This window comes from Phoenix dactylifera, unplaced genomic scaffold, assembly GCF_009389715.1.
Source record: "Phoenix dactylifera cultivar Barhee BC4 unplaced genomic scaffold, palm_55x_up_171113_PBpolish2nd_filt_p 000383F, whole genome shotgun sequence".
In the NCBI taxonomy this organism is placed as follows: Eukaryota; Viridiplantae; Streptophyta; class Magnoliopsida; order Arecales; family Arecaceae; genus Phoenix; species Phoenix dactylifera.
Window position 1 is genome coordinate 293,450 of NW_024067830.1, and position 21,054 is coordinate 314,503.

At 38.8% G+C, this 21,054-nt stretch overlaps 1 pseudogene; it reads right to left on the bottom strand.

The window, feature by feature from the left end:
* Window positions 1–4,422: 4,422 nt before the first annotated feature.
* On the bottom strand, window positions 4,423–9,594 carry LOC120105848 (annotated as a pseudogene).
* Window positions 9,595–21,054: the final 11,460 nt, after the last annotated feature.

A 21,054-nucleotide genomic window follows, 5' to 3' on the forward strand; every position in this document is an offset into this window, starting at 1 on the left:
GTGGGACACGTCCGATTAGCTCAATTGGGATGGATCCAATATGGAATGGGCCCAATTGGTAATGAAATTAAGCCATCCACATCATGAGTTGATTAAACAAGCCAGTGAACTTCATAATTAGTGACATGGAACATTAAGTTAACACAATCTGGAAGCCTTCTTTTACTGGAATCTAAATTTTATTTGTGCATATTACTTATCACAAGCTTTACTCAGAATTGAGCAAACTACCAGATATGATTATCCCAATATCTTGGTGGAGATGACTTATACATTGGCTGCCAGAACTTGAATTCAGAAACAAGAACCTGGCACCTAAACAGATCAACAAATAAGTTGATACTCAAATTAAAACAAGAAAAAGAATTAAATAAATTAAATCATGGGCAGCTCTCCATATGCAGTACGTGGTGCTCAATTTGAAACATTAAAGACATTAGTCGTATGAAAAAGAATCTGAGACTTTCATTGATAATTCAAGATCAAATCACTGTATTTGTATACATATCGTTTTCTAGGTCAATCTTATGCACACAATGTTCATATAAACAACTACCTAGCTAGAAGGATAAAATAAATCAAATACAAAAGAAACAAACTGCATCATGGGCTGGTCCTATCGATGGGAGCGGGAGGCGGGCATGCGGTATCTACAGATGGGGCAGAGATGGCTCTTTTCCAGCCACTGGGTGATGCACCGGCGGTGGAAGGAGTGGGAGCACGGCGTCATGCTCACTTCTGCTCCGGCATCGAAGTCCTCCAGGCATATCACGCATTCCTCCTCCCGAACGCCCTCTCCTCGACCATACGGCGACCACCCCAGACTCTCGATGAAAGATTTCCTCGCCGGCACGCCGCCAAATCCACCTTCTTCGCCTAGATAGTAATCGTGCACGAAGGGGATATCCTCCTCCTGCAGAGGCATATCAAGCATCCACTCGTCGATGTCTTCAGAGTCTTGGGCGCAGCCGGGTGCCAAGAACGTGCCGATGTCGATGAGCAGCACGAGAGATGATCCAGTCGCCAACTCTACCGCGGGTTGTGAAGCAAAGCGGAGAAGGCGACGCTCGCAAAGTTGCCGAATCTTGGCATCGAGGTTGGATGCCACGAATGAGACGATCGCAGGCACGGCTCGGGGCAGCGAGAACCGGCCCAGAAAGAAGCGATAGGAGATCACCTCCGGGGAGATGTACACGTCGTCGAACTCGGTGACACGAAGATGGACGACCACCTGGGGTCGGGCTTGCACGACTCCATGGGCTTGAAGCTGGATGACCGTGTCGCCAAGATGATGAGTCTCAACCTTCGACATCTCTCTCTGTCTCCTTTCTTCTTTTCTCCTCTCGGAACTGCTTGGAGACCCTCTTCTATCTTTCTCGTCTCTCTCTTTCTTGGTTTCTCCTTTCTGAACTGCTCGAATACTCTCTTCTTTCTTGTTTTCTGATGTTATATCCCGAGAGGGCTTTGGTGAATCCTAATTAATCTGGGTTTCCAACGATTTCGGATGCAGCTGTATCATGACACGCGATCTCTAATTCGAATTTAAGATTTCGGTAGCCAACGGTCAAATTTTGATGCCTGAAGAAGCATGGTTAGTTTCGCTGAACTGTAATTTTTCTCCCAGAACAACTAATATAATGCAACGGTCAAATTTGGACCAGTTCTGTTTCGATGAGGCTGTTATATGTTTGGTAATAAGGTTAGAAAGAAACCAAGTGCTCTCAGAAGGACCGGAATTGCTCTGCTGTGAGAGAGGAGTTATGTAGCTAGTCTCGAGGCTTGTGGTTTGTTTGGCTGAGTTTGTTTTGGGGTCTTGAGCATATATATTTTTGTTTTGTATTTTTTTGATGCTGATCCAAAGCAGAATGTCTGCTTCCAACCTAGGAGTGACTCCACGGCTTTACCCTCTTTTGCTTTAAATCTTCTAATAGTTGGGAAATCTGAACATCTTAATACTAAACAAAAGGACGGTAAACGGAGCAATGGCGCCTCTTTGGTAGAGTTGAACATGTCTCCTTTTGAGAACAATGTAATTTAACTTTCATTGATGTAATGATAGGAGGCCTCATCTGCATAGCATTTGCATATAGATCTATGAAATCGTCACTATTTGAAAATTTTCGCAGCCTGAAGACATAAAATATTTTTGAATTCAAATTTCCGTACAATGTATGTATTTCTTTTCAGAAAAAAATAGTCTCCATCTCCTTAACAATATCACATTATATATCATAATCATTTGCTACATTTTAACATAGTGCATGACAATTGTTGCAATATCGTTATTATAAGCTAACTTCGGCAAATACTCCTTGTTGCTTTCATCATATTAGTGTATGAAGGTTTTGGATGGTTTATGCTATTGGAGAATATAAATTTTATATTTTGGCGAGAGAAATATTGACAAAATAGAAACATTGTTTCCTATTAACCATTTCTATTGGAGCAGTTAGGAAACTAGTTAACTGGCCAACTATGGCAGAAATTTTTTGGTTCATCTAGTTAACAGTAAACCAGCAAGGAGGGCCTTTAAGCAGTTGTTTATGTAGTTATCACCGGTCTGTGATATTTAGCCAATGAATAACTATTGGATCAGATCATAACTCCTTAAGGAAACCATTTATGTGAACATGAGTTTTTGTGGTAAAGGCTCATTTTAAGAGCATTAGCCTCTCCATAAACATGGCAGATTTGTACATGAGGAATCCCATTAGGGAGAAGACAAAGATTGTTGGAAAAAGGATAAGGAGGAGGTTCCCTATTTGAATGCCTTTGAAGCCAATTTATCATCCCCATTAATGAATTAATTTTGATCCAGAGAGAAGTAGCGTGTAATTGCTCCAAAGTGCATGAGATGCCCCCCAAGTAGCAACATACAAGAGGCTAAAGGGTTTTGTTATCAGCTAAAATGAATAGATCACCAGGCGGGATAAGAGAAATACTTGCCAAGTCATTGATGGGCAAATGCACGAAGAAGAAATTTGGTTGACAATAGTTTAAATAGACTTGGGTTTGTACCTACCCATATGGTTAGACTAGCATGACCTGATTCAGCTTGATTGACCAATAAATTAGTCTATTTCACATGACTTGAACTCTAACAGACCCAACTTAGCTAGCTTGACTTAACACTTTCATGGAGAATTGAATAATTAATCAGTACTAAAAACGGCCAACCGCTAAGGGCGTGACATGGCTCGATCCAAACCGGTCTTGCCTAAATAAACATTAACCTCTTGACCTAAAGATTAAACTAAGGCCCATATACAACCTATTTAAAGTCAAGGTCAAAAACATTGACATTTAACTTGATAATCACTGTACAAATCAGGCCCAAATGGGGTTGGGTTGCATCAACCTTTCCCACCACTAAAAGGAAACTCTTGGTGTTTCTCAAAAAACCTTCAAAATGCAATGGATCAAGTAAACATTTTTCACATGTAGATATTTATGTTTTAAATAAATAATGGTGAAATCAGATTTGGAATAAAATTATTTGGCTATACCTTACGTTACAAAATATTGGGCATATGAAGTTTCCAAGAGTGATCCCTTTTGATATCTAGGATCAAATATTTATAAGAAAGGGGAGGCTGAAGAGGATATTATCCATAGGATTAAAGTTAGTTAGGTACAATTAGGAATTGCAACTGGGATATTGTATGATCGTAAGATGCTTGTCAAGTTAAAGAAAAAATTTATAGTTAGCCATACGACTAGCCATACCTTATATTACAAAATATTGGGCAATTAGAAAATATGTGCACAAAATGAGTATGGCTAATATGAGAATATTGAGATGGATGTATGATAACAAAAAAAAAATAGATTAAAAAATAAAGTTATTTATAGAAAGGTAGAGATAGCATCAATTGAGAAGAAATTGAGAGAAGGATGACTTAAGGTAGGATTCACCCGTATGAAGGAGAATGATTTGGTACATATAGAAGAAAATAGTTGTAAAGGTGGGCCAAAAATCATATGAGATAGAGTAGTGAGGAAGGACTTGATATTAAACAGAGTGGAATAGAGAAAAAGGATTCCCACTAATTTGGGTTAAGGCTTAGTTGAATTGAGTTGGGTTGTTATGAGAAGAATAGGAAGGATAAAACATTGTTGATATTGCTAGTCACTTGAAAATCCTGATCTCTAGGGCAAAATTAATACTTGATCCAAACATAAGTTCAAACCAATCTGGAACAAATGCAAACCCAAACATAGTATGCTGCAGCTGGATGATCATGCTTGGCTGGAATGACCGCTTGGGTTTAATACGTGGGCCTGGCTCAACCAGGTCAGCCGATGTGTCCGGAGCCCGAAGATAACCAGGTCAGGTTTGGATTAAACCCGGTTGCCGGCTTAATCACTCAGTTTCTGAAGTTCTCTAACTTTGGTAATTTCAGACTGCGTCCAAACATGCTCTGGGTTGAAAAGGTTAATGGGATTAGCAGACAATGTTTCTTAAATAACTTCCTCAATAGCGTTAAAAATTCGGCAACATCAATATGCAAAGTTATAGTAGTACACTCATGATTAAGTAGCAGAGTTCATGCAGCTGTTAAGAAGGGAGAAAATCCTTTCTTTCACGACTCCGAGTTCCTTCACCTGATCAGAATGCTGGAGGCCCTCCAAGTCCTTATTATTTCAATTACCTCGGGGGTGACATCCCTTTCATGGGCAGCTTCTTGCTGATTATCACTAACCCAGCTTACATTGATGCTGTCCAAACCTAGCCTTCTGTAAATGTAGCCTTCAGTACTGTATCTGTAGCTTCCATACACTTTGGATCAGCAGCAACTGCTTGCCTTATATTGGCATTGTTTGCCTCAGTTTTCCAGGTCTCCACACCAGGAGCATCATATATGATACTACTTTTGAGTATACTTCTTGTCCATTCAGAAAGATTCTTCACGTTTATCTCATCTGCCACTGTTAATTGTTCAAAGTCTATGCTGAGAAGAACTAAATATTGTAATATGGTGAAGTTAAATGACACGCAGCAATATCATTGTTATCATGAAACTTATTATGTCAGTGTATCCACTAATTAAACACCCTTGATGAAGATATTTCCTGTAACCCTCCTTCACCTAAACTAGTCAGATGTAAATTCTGTAAGGCAAATATTATGTAAATGCATGCAAGACATCTAATTAGCCAAAATGAGATGTGTAATGCCTTCTGTATTTCGATAAACAGGAAATGATTTGGTTAGCAACCATGCTTGCATGCTTTAAAATGCTTAAGTGTGATTTAGTTGGAGCTTGGACATCATCAATGATATTTACTAGCATCTGCTGCATACTTAGTGCAGTTCAGCAAAATTGGTCCATATCTGGCTTACATGCTCTTGGAGCTAGTTCCCCAAATAAACAAGTTAACAAACGAACAACAGGATTAACCCAAAATCCAAACTGGACTAAACGCATGTTACGCTAGGTCGGGCCGTAGTCAAAGAATTGTACAAGATGATGTACATGACTAAATATTCATAAATATAGGTTATTGTAACACTCCGGTCTATATGAGCCTAACCACGGAAACAAATTCCGGGCTTAAGTCCTTCCCAATTTGGTTTTATTCAGAAATTTAGTACATCATGTGCAGCAGAGTTTCAAATGAGTTAAACATTCATAAGCATTACAAGCTAAACTTAAAATTTGTCATGGTCAAGGTGCTCCCAACTAGCATGGATTGAACCTAAGCTTGACATCTGAACTCGAAATACAAACAAGACAAACCTATGATTTACCTGACTCCCTTTTGTTCAGCCTGATCAAGCTTGAAATATGCATAAATATCTTGATATATTATTAACATCTTAGTCATTATCTATAAGTAAAATTTTATTATTTTAATTACTTATTTAATACTAATGCATTTGATGTGATAAAGCATCCAAAACAAGTAAGTGTGCATATGAAAGTCATCAGGTTTCTTTTCCTTAGGAAACAAAAGGGACAGAAAAAGCAAATCCTGGGGGTACTCATGCCATCACCAGTTTAGTTTGGCTTGAATTTAATCAACCCAATTAAGCTTGAGATCAAGATAGCTAACTTGAATCCGAGTTAAATACACCTATAAAATGCAGTCTAATAGTTTTTGAGAATGCAGCTAATGCAGAAGTGAAAGATAGTGTATACCAACCTAGCCTGGGGACTGTGTGACCTTGAGGGTGCCTTAGAATCAATGGGCTATCAAAGGCAGCAGTCAGCTCCTCGGAGGGTGTCTCAGCCAGTCCTTGTCTCCAATGAAATGCACAGAATTCACCTTAATGGGGTCTTTGTAGGCAATGTCACATATCTTTGGGTCTCTGAACTTCCACCATGAGATAGAGACAAGAAATTTTATTGGCGGATGGTCCTTCAATATCTTCCCCTGCAGGTCATTAACATGAAACATTTATAAATATGAATTTGGTTTATGAATGTCATGTAAGAAAATATAAAAATATATAAATAAATCTACCTCAATCGTACCTCTTCTATTTAGCCTTGTCCCTATACATATTTGTGTTGGTAGATATCAATCAGTTCATAAGGGGGAAGAAATTAACTAGGCACAAGGTCTATACAGAAAAGAGAGCTCTAAGGTCAAGTTCTAGTGCTGGTCAGAGTTTAATGGTGTTGGTCCAGTTAGAGTGGTTTTTGGCTTTAGTCCTCTCCAAGCAAATATAATTAATTAGAAACACATCAAAACTCTTGAATGTGATCTGACTCTTTGAAATTGAAAGAAGTATGAGATTTCTTCAAGTAGTGGAAAGGGAATAAAAAGACCTCGTTCCTGGGAGAACAAGAGATCATGTCCTCCCTAAGTCCCAAGCACCTCCTATCACAAGTAAGGGTATTTTGAACGTCCGGTGGATGTTTAATAGTTTGCTTTATATATCATACTAGTATAAATGTAGCACAAGAATGCTCTCATCAAATTTTGCAAGTTCAGACATACCGTAAATATTAGGTGGTTTTTAATAAATGCTAATCTATTGGATGTTACATGAAGAGAAAAACCTATTTGTTGTATGGACTGCCATGAAGTGTGTTACCTTTGCTTGGTAGCTAATCAAAAGAGCCGATAATGTTGCACCCTGGAAAAAGAAAGAGAAGTCACAAGCCATCATTTGAATCAGGAAGCATAAAACGGATTATAGGAACATGCGCACGCACACAGAGGAATATCCATTTTATTGAGAAGATATAGTTAGCTAGCTGCGCCGAGTAACATGAATTCTATAGCAATCAAGATTCGCTATACTAATACAAAATCTCGTACCAATACCACACTAGCATAGTATCGGTACGGTACGGTATGAAGTTTTTTTGGTATACTGAAGGTTGGTACGCCATTCATACCAATACCAGTACCGAACCGATATGGTACGGTACGTCCGGTACCGTCTGATATGGTACGGTACAGCATACCATAATAGCAATGAAGATTCAAGCAATAAAACGTCACATAAGATGATACTGCTAGCTATGTGTTCGAGTTCAATCAAAGCTTTTTAACAAGCATGTGCATTTGCTAAGTAATTGGTGAGACACCGTAGCATTCGAGATCTAGGCCTTCTTTGGAAGCTCGAACACCCTATCAATTTGATACTCCCTACCTGTATTAGTCTGTAGGACAAAAGGAAGGACGGAGGGAGGGAGGGAGGGGGAGAGAGAGAGAGAGAAGCATGAGGAGTTGGCATAGATTCCCAACCTTGAGTTCTTTGGATGCCACAAGTCTGTTCTAAAAAAGTGATCCTCGATCATATATATCCAATGCACTATTGAGTTGTTTCTAGGTTGAAACTTGCTATCTAGTCTTTGGTTGTTTTCAATTCAGCTTCTATCTTTCTTGTAACTTCAGACTCAGCAAGGGAGATAAAAAAAAACTAAAATATTTTTTTTAAAAACAATACATAAACTAGCAAACCAGCCCTTAATATGCATCGTCCCATTATAATAATTTGCACTTCCTTTTTAGACCACCCATTTCCACTTAAAATACATAAAAACAAGGAGTTATATGCAGTTCGAGCCAAATCACAACCTCTCATGTTCCTAAGACTTTCTTTATATTGGACAGATTGCAAAGAATAAGAGCACGAACATAGGACCTGTTTGAATTAATCTTGCACGATCCAGTAGGATAGGTCAAAAAAGAAAGGAAGGAGACAATGGTGCAGAAAGGGAGAGAGTGATGCCGGTGGACGTGGGGCTCAATCCTCACAAGAAGGAATAAAGAACCTCCGGTGATCTTTTCTTTTCTTCCGGCGGGGATCGTCACCCACAGCCTCCCTATATTTTCCTCCCTCTCCACTAATTATCATCTTTTCTCCTCTCTCCGGCTATCCTGCCGGATCCCGCCGAATCTGGCAAAATTCTCCTAAACAGGCCTTTAATAGTGTTTCTAGCAGGGCCTAAATAGGCTGTCCAAGTATTAAATAATCTAACATCAGTTATGCACCGTACCTGAGAAAAGCCAAGCATTCCATCGAAAGGACCGTTCTTTGTCATGTAATCGCATAAGTACAAAATGCACTCCTCCAAATTTGTGTACTCCGTGAACTCCTGTGAACCATGTAACAACCATTACAACAGATGCTCCCAACAAAATTAGAAAACAATAAGTTACGAAGTATTCTAGACAACTCTCTCTTCCACCCAGTCCACAGCTTTATTGGCCTCTACATGTTTAGCCTGAAAGGCTACTCCATCTCTCATCATCGCCCAAATGTCCCGAGTCAGAGGATAACCTCCTCCGCCACAGCTCGGTGTCTAACTTGCCTTTAACAACAAATTTATCGGTGGTAGGAGTTTGATTAAAATCAGTTCAAACATCTGGCATGAAATATGTTTTTTCGGTAGAAAAAAATAAAATTTGATTGTTGGCCTTCCCACATGGATCCCCGACCTTTGCCACAGCCATCTCACACGTCCATCAACCATAACCATAATACAATCGAGGCTAATCCACCAAAAAAAGAAGAAGAAAGAAAGAAACACCACCAAATTTTAGTTAGGATGTAGTACGACTCCATGGTACTCTAGGCAAGAGGCTGGGTATCTGCAGTAAATCCATCCTCGAAGCACTAGGCTTAATTTATTGCCAAGCGGAGAGGTCATATATGGAGTTAAAAAGCCCTTGGTTTGAAAAAATAAACACAAAAGAACGGACCATTTGGCCGAAGTGTTAATAGTCTGGAACTCACCTTGTTGAACTGGAACCACTCAAAATATGGAGGCGGATATATGTCCTCAATGTCCGACTTCCCTCCCGCCAGAAAAATCCCACCAGGGAAGTCCTGCAGTTAGAGCAGTAAGGTGAGCCAATTTACCCCCGGGGGAAGGGAGGGGGAGAGAGAGAGAGAGAGAGAGAGAGGAGAGACCAAGTGGAAATCTTGGAAGATGGAAGGATCCCATTTGCCGATTTGTTTGCGCAAAAAGCTCCCACCGGTTCGGAAGCCATGAAGGCAGAGCACCTTCAGCTTCTTCGAATTCATCTCCTTCTTCTCCAGTCCATTTACTCCATCCATCTTCTTCTCTCAAAGAACAGGGCGCTCTCTTTTCTCCTCGGATTAAAGTCGCCAGAACGGCAGCCACAATGAGAGGTGGATGCTGGGTTTTTCTTCATATAATAGCACATTGTGGGTGGTTGCCACCAACCCGCCCTTAATTCGTTCCGCGCGCCTCCCCCAGCTACCACTGTGTTTTGTCCATTACTAAGTATCTTTTGTCCAGATGACAAATAGATATAAGTTCCTAACCAGACCTCGACGAATCCAAAGTGAAAGGTCCAACTGGTCAAATTCCTTATTCATTGGTCTAGGGTATGGAAGCAGTCCTTCCTATCGAAATTTAGATCCCATCCCTTAGGATACAGATTGACAAGGACTTAACCGATAGTGAAAAGCTTCCAGCTTTGTTGGCACAAAAAAACTCTAGGAAGAGAGAAGGACAAGGGGAGAAGAAATCCCGAAAGCAAAAGATCATGGATAGAAAGGAGAGAGAGACTTTACCGCAAATCTTTCCATTTTCGATCCGATCCATTCATTCGTAGAGCTATTTACTCGATCGCAGACATTTCCGCAACACCTCTAACAGAGTAACAAACCACCTTCTTTGCATTCTCCGATGCCGACTGGGCTGGCTGTCCCGATAGCAGACGGTCCACTACTGGCTTCTGCGTATTTCTCAGAAAAAACCTACTGACTTGGCTTTCCAAAAAAGCTTAAAGCTAGGCTTAGAAACTGGAACAGTTTTCAGACATTGACTGTAGAGTTGCTCGAGCTAAAGAGAAGATGGAGAATGTCCAGAGACGCCGTCGGGTCTTAAGAAGAGAAATCATAGACCATAGGAGCCGGGGTTAAACTATAACAAGCCAAAAGAGCAAAGGAACGTGGTGAGAAATTCAATGCGGGAGACTGAATCCGCGAAGAAAAATACGCGGAATGGATCGCCAACATTGTCCCAGTGAAGAAGAAAAAATAGGCAGATCAGGATCTGCTTTTCTTTTAAGTTAGTAACTCGGAATCCATCGGCCAATTAACATTGCCGCAGATGAAGAATCTTTCATTCCGTGCTTTGTCCCTCGAGGTACCTGCGAATGCTTATGGATGGAAACTAGCCTTTCGGTAAGCTCAGTACTTTCTTTGTCCTCAACGCCTCCTATTTTCAGGAATTAGTCACTCGTGAAAGTAGGATACTCCAAATTCGGGGGTCAAAGAGTTTCATAAAACGTTCTTGGTGGAAAAAAATGTGAATTGAGCAACGTCTAGCAAGTTTACCCAATTCTTCTGGTTGGCACTTACGAAGTGCCTAAGGTATTCTTCAAGTAAGGCATTGAAGCGCTCGGTCTGGCCATCGGTCTGAGGGTGACTACTCGTTGAGAAGTCTAAGAGGGGCTGCAGGGGATTTTATATAACTAGAACGAAGGGAAGAAAGCGATCCTGGATCCTGGAAAGGTCTTTCGAATCAAGAGTACTATCAAATCCAAAACGAAAACTGCAAGACCTACTTGAGGCACTTGAGGGGTTTCGGACCTAAGAAATTCAGGGAAGGGGGATACGGTACGGGGTACAACCGCCCTACACCTTATGCTATGTTGATTGGTTTCACACCGGGTTTAGTGTCTCGTATTTGTATTCGCGCCTTGCCCCCGGGAGAAGCAAAACGAAATCAGGATTTGGCCGAAAAAGATGCAACGCTATGGATACCATGACCGATCACCATCGAGAAAGAAGAATTTTTCTAAATCACTTCGGGTCAGCGAGGAGAAACGGTTGATAGCCTACTATCTGTTATAGCAAACTAGAGACCAAGGCAGGATTGAAAAAAATTGGTATGTTTGTCGGTCAAATGCAAATTATATATTTTTTTTCAGGCACGCTCCTTTTTAAGTATTAAAATTTATATAAATATTCTCTCAAAATTAATATATATATATATATTCTTATCAAATACTTATTTTGTATGTATTTCTTTTTCCTATGTACCTATACCATCAGTTAAAAAGTTAATAATTTAAAATTAAAATAACAAAAATACCATTAATGGGTACACATCTAAAAAGAAAAATTAATAAGAGTATACATATAAATAGTAATTTTTGAGGATATTCATTCAATTTTATATATTTAGGAGGATATACTAGCAAAAAAAAATTCTTAGATTTTTGCATAAATATCTTTCTAAATATTAGAATTTGCATGAATGCCTTCTAAATTGATATTTACGTGTATGCCCTTACAAAACACTATTTTTATATAAATACGTTTGACATAGCAATAATTAGCCAAAATCATATTTATTTAAATTAAAAATTAAGTGAAAGTATCTTTTTATTTCTGAAGCGGGTAACCATTAATAAGTCTCACTGAAAACCAATATCTCGATTCTCTTTTTTGCTTCTCCGTCTGGAATCAAACTAAGAAGTTAAATATGCAATATAGTAGTAATTTGAACTAAGAATAGTAAAACAGAAAGGGATGCAAATATTTTATGCATTACCTCATTGCAATTACCACATCAGTAGCTTCGGTCAAGCATAGAGAATGACTAACAACCATCTCGATCACTGCCGCATTAAAGTTAATATGTATTTGTTGCATATTCTAATCATCCTTATCGCCCATTAGCGTGACAAGCATTCTAGACTTGTTTGAAACATTAAATTAATTTCTACTATTGTAGCAGATAGATGTCTCCACCTTTTCACTATTTTTTTTGTAAATTTGATTGAGATTTGTGTCCTCAAAGATGGAAATGATAAGGGCTCTGCTACCATAAGAACAAGTAGCCATGAAAATCGGCCTACCGTGTTCTTTGGAGCTATGATAACAAAAAAAGGAGGGAGGGATAAAGAGATACTTTAGAATGCTATTTCAACAATGAAGTGAAGCGAGTGATGCCACGGGGACTATTTTTAGTTCATATTTTATAGCGAGATAGAACCAAATAGGCAAGAAGAGATTTGGCAAACAAAAAAGAAGAGAATTGCAGTTCTTCAATTGTCAAAACAAAAATCCATAAAAAATCTTTATTGACTAGAAATTCTCTGAATGGCTAAACAAGCATGTCTCCCTAATACCATCTTGAGTAAAAATGTGGTGTAAACACCTCTTAACCTTAACATTTGTCTTTGCTGGTTTGCACCATGTAGGCTATTATTGTCATGCATGGTAGTTGTCTTCTCTTCACTATTCTTATATTATGAGTAGTTGTACTACTCCTATATTCTAGATAGTAATATAGGTTGTAGTAAGATAGATGTTACCACCCCACTCCTCTCATGTTCCAGGTAGTGGCAAAATTGATGTGATTACTTGTTGGTTTGTGCTGTATGGCCCGTTATGCATGACATTCACCTCCCTTCTCACCCTAGACCGATAGCTCTTTCTCCCCTCGGTCTACACCACATTCACTCATCTTGTACCTTTGGTATTTCGGCCTACTTCCTCGATGTGTTGACTTTTAGATCATAGTCAGTCAGGATGTGGTTAAAATAATGCCCCCACATCCTATCATTCGATAGTCAGGAGGATGATGGGACGTACCTGACACCACATCTATTAGTCTAATTGAACTTTGATATCATTCAACTTAGCTAATTTGAAGACTATGAAGGATCTGGTAGAGGTGAATTTAAACTTGAGTAGCAAGAGGAAACTATGGAGGATCTGACAGAGGTAAAATCCATTGCTGTGTTTGCCCCCCGGTATATGGACTTAGGATATGTACCAGTTAGAGAAAGTACTGGATTACTGGACATAGAAAGTATATATACCTGACACGACATCCATCAGAGTGGCTCTTGCTTCAACCCTCTAGAGGGAAAAGATGGAGATGCCAGAAATGCTGGTTCATTGGTGGAGAGTGGTGATAAGTCTCATAGTTGGGCCATGGTAGATGTACGAGTATGCCATAGGTATTGGATTAGATGACAATAAGATGATCAAAGAATAACGATGAAAGTAGCATGGGTCCAAAAGCCTTCAAGAACTTTCGTTATCATCATCCTGTTCGTTTAAAAGAAGGATAGGTTGTACCTAAGTGCAATCAAAGTATTCTACTACTATTCCTACGGATAAATTACAATTGAAATGGTAAACTAAGAGTAACAAATTTAAAGATAAAATAAAGATAACTTAAAGATAAACTGATTTCATTGATGGGCCAAAGGTCCTTTCTTTAGATCATAATCTATTACTTGAAGACAAATGGTATGGTAACTTCCCACTTCGATGATGATAGCCTATGTCTGGCCTCTACTTTCCTTGATAGTTCTGATAACTAGCACCAATTGTACTCCAATACCTATGTTGTCATAATGGCCAGATTTTGTATTGTTTATCAAATTGATAACCTTGCTTGATCGACCTTGCATCGTCACTTGTCTTCATTTAGTTTGTCCCATATATTGGGTGCTTCTATTTATTTGGCCTATAGCATGGTACTTTTCAGTTGACTAGGTTATCTTCTCTATGATATCTATTATCTTTTGCCTTAGCTCCTATTCATTTGATGCCTTATTACACGTCATGTTCTAATCCCACCACATAGCTGAACGAGTATGTGTCTCCTAGGTGCCACTTTGAGTAAAAATGTGGCATAAACACCACTTAACCTTGACATTTATCCTTGTTGGTTTGTGCTGGTGGACCATTATTGGCATGCATCATAGTTGTCTTCCCTACTCTACTCTTTTATTATGTGTAGTTATACCACTTCTTCCATGTTCTAGGTAGTAGTATGACTAGTGGTAAGATAGGTGTAACTATCTACACCTTGCTTTCTTTGAATGGTAGCCAGCTAAGTATGACTACTTGTTGGTTTGTGCCACATGGCCCACTATACATGACAATTATATCCCTTCTGGTCTTAAACCGATAGTTTTCGCCTCCCTCGATCTACACCATATTTACTCAGTTTATACTCTTGGTGTTTTGGCCTACCTCTCCATTAGTGTGTCGACTTTTTTTATCATAGTTGATCTAGATGTGGTGTAAACACACACACATACACATATATATACACGCATGTATGTCTATACATTTTTCTTTATTAATTAGAATGTCAAAAATATAATAGTTTGTATTTTGTTCTCACAACTGTTCATAAAAGTGGTAATAAATCAAAATCTAACTAAACTCAATATTAATAATTCTCTAATTAGGTAGCCAAGACACCAATCCTTTGAAACGTTTGATACTAATGCCTCTAACTGGTGGTCAAGTAAAGTCAGGCAAAAACACCCAAATAAATATTAAAGAAAAATAATTGGTTAAAAGATGAGAAAATTTGATTAACTAGACCATCAAAATATTTTTGATATCATCACTCTTTGATCTTATTGTAAAAATTAGAATGGATTAGAAAAGCTTTCCAAAAATATCCTCTCTCTCTCTCTCTTCATAAGGAAAAGGAGGTTGACCTCCTATTATATCGATGCATAAAGATACAAGCAAACGTAGTGAGTTGGACTAGATGTACAAATGTTTTTGCAATGGTCTACTCCCAAGATAATTTGAATTGCTTCATGATTGGTTTAAAGTACATTCAGATAAGATAATTCAAGGGTGAATTGACAGGTTAAACCCAAATGCTAATAGACAACGCAAGGTAAAACTTTGAAGCAAAGAAAATGAACATGATGGGGCATTCTCATGTTTGAACCCGAATGTTGATGGATAACAGAATGACAAACTTTGAAAATAGAGAATGAATATATTGGGAATTTGCATGATTTTATCACTAGGATGTCGCTTTGTGATTTCCCCATGAGTGTAATCTAGGAGATGTGATATTTAAAAGCTGTCCTTCATGATACAACTCTTTTATAAAGGGACACACTCTTTTATAAAAAGAAACCACAAGAACATTGGATGCATCTCTTAGTAGAATAACCAACATGTTTCTCTAAGAAATATGTCTATGTTATAGAATAAGATAATTAAATATAAAATAATCGGAGATTTTAAATCACCATAAAACTAAAATAATCAAAAATTATATTTGTACAAATATAGTAATTCTCTACATGATTTAAAATTTTAAAAAATCATATAAAATACTTACAATATTTATTTGGACTTGCAATAGTAGGTAGTATGTATTGTATGGTAGCTTATACATTCGAACCAGGTATATCATGCTTTATTTATAGAGTCCATAATTAACATGATTTTGTACTAGGCCTTTTAATATAGATTTTAGATGATAAGTATATAATATATATGTGAGGATTTATGGAGGCATATCTTTAATCCTACATTGATTGTATGCTATGAAGATCTTACATAGTTATGTAAGGCCATATTAAGAATCCAAAATACAACTTCTTACCTGCTTTTTGAGTAAAGTCCTAAGTTGTTACACGTAGTATCTAAATAGATTCGGCTTATAGCCTATGTGAACTAAGAGACACTATAGAATATGTTTTTTTGAGGCCGATCTATAGTATTTATGGTTGGATTTGAATTTTTAATCTAACATCACGAGAGTTTGTGAGAATCCATCCAGGGATGTTTTTTTCCCCCTTTTAGTACACAGTAGGAACCATAGGCTAGACAAAATGGAAAAGGATTCGCCGAGTCAGCAGTCTGTACAACAGAAAACAGAACCTCTCAGCAGTAGAATAATAATAGCATACAGCCAACACCACGAAGGTAGCAAGATTCGAACCAATGAAGGGGGAATGTGATTACCTCAGCGAAGAAGAAAATCCCTTTAAAGCGCCTGTGCTGCTAGCCAATCAGCAGCCTGATTACATGCACGAAAGGTATGGGTGGCCACACAAGCATTTGCAGCAAGCTTCTCCATGCCAGGATGTCTTTTGGCAAAAGGATGGAGCTTAGAGGGATCAACTGGAGACCTGTTTAGCCGTTGAATAATAGTTGCAGAGTCGCCTTCAATCCACAGTTCCTGTAGCTGAAAATAAAAGGAGGATACCCTTCTTACCAAATCTTCTGGTGTTGAAGGAGTCAATTGAAACAATCGCATGCTCCTTGTTGTCCCTATCTCCATGCCATATATGCAACCATAGATTGAACCTCTTTCTCCACCTTAGCACCGAGAAGAAAATTTTGCAGAGCCGACAAAGATTGAGGTACAAATCGAATGTCACATTCAAAAGGTTACTTTCTGTGATCTCTGTCCTTCTTCAGTTGAAGACTGTCAACATGTAGTGAGATTAATGCACCTATGGTGTAACACACCTTTGAATGGTATCCTTAACCACAGAAGCTTCCATCAGAAGTATTTAACTCTCATGGGTGCATATAGTTTCCAAATCCCCACGAAGGATGAAAAAGTATCACGTGAAGAAGACTCCCTCACAAGATGGTACATATCTTTCGAGGAAACATACCTTTTCCCTTAGGCTTACAAATTAACCCCGAGGAGATAAGATGGAGGCCTTTTCGTTCAGTCAGATACCCTCATAAAGAAGATCTATACTCTTTTTCCAGGTTACGAATGACAAATACCGGCATATGAGTACAAGACAGTGTATACATAGGAATAGATGACAACACAAACTGCGGATGGGTTGTTACACACTATAAAAAAAAAATTAGGCATTGCCGACGCTTTTTATTTCCTATACGGACGCTTATAACGTCGTTAATTTATTATTGTTGCTTTACGAAGCATCGCAAAAGCGTCGGTAATGTGAGGATAGAAAAAAAAATTACCGACGCTTTTGGAAAGTGTCGCTAAAGGGTCGGTTTTTAGCGATGCTTTTTAGCGACCTTTAACTGATATTTTTTATAATGATGCTTTAAAGCATGGTTATAATTATTTTTTTAAAAGAAATTTAAAATTTTTTTATTGAAATGTTTACACATTTTCTTCTAGATTTCGACGATGCTCATAAGCGTCGTCTAATCCAGATCCGTCTTAATGCTACTAAAAGCGTCGACAAATTTTGGTGCGGTGATCAAATTGCCTATGCTTATTTCTTACGTCAATAGCTAAAAGTTGGAGAAACCTATTTTTGCTGTAGTGAAGCCTGACAAAGGTAGAACCTTCCACTTCTAGCTAGCTAGCTTAGTTGCCATTTAATCTATAATAAAGTTAAAATCAGTCACCATCAGCTTCATACCTGAGAGGGGGACTCCAAGATACATCCATACCCCACTTTGGATTGGTATTTGGAAGATGTTCCGGATTTGCCGCTTTATGGATCTGGGCATTGAGGGGCTAAAGACAATATAAGACTTACCCAACATTGATTGCCTAACTAGAAAAGTAGCAATAAGCGTCAATAAGTAACTATAACATAATAGTATCCCTGATCACAGCTCTGGCCACCAAGAGGCAGTCCTCTACAAATAAGCCATGAGAAACAATTGGACTTGCAGGTGAAGGCCTAAAAGCCCTCAACAACCCACTTTGCATATGGCCTGTAGAGTCCTAGAAAATATTTTGGAGCAAAGAATAAATAGTTGCGGTGATAAAGGACACCCCTGCCTCAAGCTGCATGAGAAATGGAGCCATTCGGTACACGAGCTATTAACTAGAAGAGAAAATTGTGGATGGAAAACATAGGCCCGCACCCATCTGATAAATTTTGGATGAAACCCAAATTGAGACAAATCCTGTAGCAAATAGTCCCACTGTACCCAGTCATCGTTAGCCTTCTCCATATCCAACTTGAGGACCATCAACAATCTGATGCAGGGAGCCTTCATCAGGGAATGCAATACTTCTTGAGCCAAGAGAATATTTTTGGTGATATTTCATCCCTGAACAAAGGCCCTCTATTCAATAAACACCAAAGGATGGAAGGATTGGCTTCAATCTGTAGACAAGGATTTTTTCCACTAGCTTGTATACAATGTTACACTAACTAAGCCTGAAATCCGCAACCCATAACAGGGTTGAGAGACTTAGGAATGAGAGTAATGAAGGTTTGCTTCCAAGAGTCAGACATAAAAATATATCGAAAAAAATATTTAATAGAAAGCATGGCCTCTAGCTTGATAATGTGCCAAAACTCTTGAAAAAGAGGTTGATATCCATCTGGTCCTCCACCTCTGTTGGAGATACTGTAGGAGCAATGATTGAAATCCATCCTAGCTCTCTACTGTATTCCCTGCATCATTCTTCAACACATTGATTCTATTTCTTCTCCTCCTTGGTTAGCCTCTAGAGCTTGGAGGTTGAGAATTGCCTACTGAATTGCTTCTCCACGACAAAAGATATTGCCTATATTTCTCCTACTCCATGTATCAGAATTTTGCAAACTGAAAAGGGGCCTAACCACTATTTTTTATTAGTAATTAATATGAGGAGCGGGCAATGGTCTGAAGCAAAACATTCAAGATGCTGGACCGTGGATTCCGGATAAAGATCTAGCCATGAGTCGGTAACAAATACCCAATCCAACTTCTTCCACAACCTAGTTAGGCCACATCTATTATTGCACTAAATAAATTTAGGACCGAAAACCCCAAATCAAACAAAAACATGAAATTTCCGAATATCTTGATCAATTTTAAAGGGTTTACCCCCCTTCTTATCTACAGCATAAAGAGTACAATTGAAGTCCCCCACAAGGAAAATAGGAAGTCCCAAACAGCTCTGCGTTGAATGCTACAAGTATTGGCATACACCACTCCCATAACCCACATTGCACCCAAAGAGATTATACCTCAACCCAACTGTCTATCCATTTGGGTAAGGCTGACCTCAACCACATCTTTCCCCCAAGAGATGACTATTCCACCTGCAAGGCCTAACTCTAGCATCATATAGACCTCCCATGATGGTCCCAGGATTCTCTGAACTCGAAACAAGGACTCCAAAGAGAGTCTTATCTCAAGAAAACAACAGAAATTAGGCCTGCGGTGACGAACTAACATCCTAGCATATTTAACGAATGGGAGGTTTGTAGCTCCCGATAATTCCAAACAAGAACCTTTATTTAGACATGGAAGAAGAGCCAGCCACATCCCTCTACCTTCAGCCAGAGCAATTGTCACGCCTTGAGCCTAGAGCACGGCAGACGCCGCATGCCTATACGGCGGACCGTATACAGGGATGCAGGGTAACGGAACATATCAAAGCAATAACAAATTGATTTAATTATTAGTTTATTCAAATAGTTCTAAAAATAATTTCAAACTAACATATTCTAACATAAATTAAACAATCTAACTAATATGCCAATAACTGAGGAAATCATCAGAAAATTTAGCGCACTCCCAAAGCCCCGAGTGATCGTGCATCTATGCATCTGAATCTGAAAAATAGAAAAAACAAAATGATAAGCTACACTAGCCCAGTAAGCAACATAATACCCTAGAGTAGGGTCAAACATGCCAAATATTTATTTTAAAACATAAAATAATAACTGAAAAATAAATCATCAATGAACATATTTTTTTAAAAAAAATTTATTACAATTTTCGTAAAAATTGATAGCATAATCCCAACATAAATAAGCTACGACCATGTAACCCAGTGGCATGGGTTGCACAAAGTGCCAAATTCATTATTATTAATCACAGGTGGCAATGGTATCGAAATACCACTATTCTAATCACCGGTGGTGTGGTGTCGAAACCAGTTTCTCACAAATATAAGTTGACAAAGCCAACAAATAATCCTCATAAGCAAAACCAGAACAGATTATAGCCATGCCGAGAATACATACATATAAAGCAGATTTTTTATAATTTGTCCAGCCACATTTTCAAGCTGCATACATATAACATAAATTCAAAATGATCATTAACATGCCTGACCCTTTTTAACTAAATATAAAATATATATCAAAATTTAATCCACTACTAATTAATTTACCAAATAATTTAGGAAATACACTTTGAAGTATTAAGTACTTACCTTTTCTAGCTTAAATCTAACTTCAGGTAGGCAGATCAGGTTCACTAGTTTAAATATCATTAAAATATAATTAATTTTTTTGTTAATTTTAGAGCCAAACAAAGTCAAAAATACTATTAGACACAACCTCGAAATGGATGAGCAGGTCCAAGGTGAATACGACCCAACAGGGCTCGAACTTGGCTTGCAATGGGCATGGCCCAACAGAGCCTGAACTTGGCCCACATTGGACAGCCCAATAGGGCCCGAAGTCGGCCCAAAATGGCACGACCCTACGGAGCCTAAACTCGGCCCATAATGGGCATGACTTAACAGGCCCGAACATGGCCCACATTGGACACGACCCAATAGGACTTTAACTCGAGCCACAATGGCATGGCCCAACAGGCCTGAGCTCGGCCCACGATGGGCGTGACCCAACAGGACCGAACTCGACCTATGATGGGCACGACCTAACAAGCCCAAAATCATTGAGTTGGGCCCAAATTTGAATAGGGCCCAATTGAATGTTCACGGCCTACAGTTTTCTACATCTCGTTAAACTCAAAAACAGGGGGAGAAGGAAAGGAAGAGAGGGAAAAAGAAGCTAGCGGGTTGGCCGACCTGGGTGGTCGGAGGCTATGTCCGGTCGATGGCCAGCCAAGAATGAGAAATTGAGAATGGTCTTAGTTTGGGGTCGGAATAGAGGAAGAAGGGTAGTTTGGGTTGCCCAGGAATA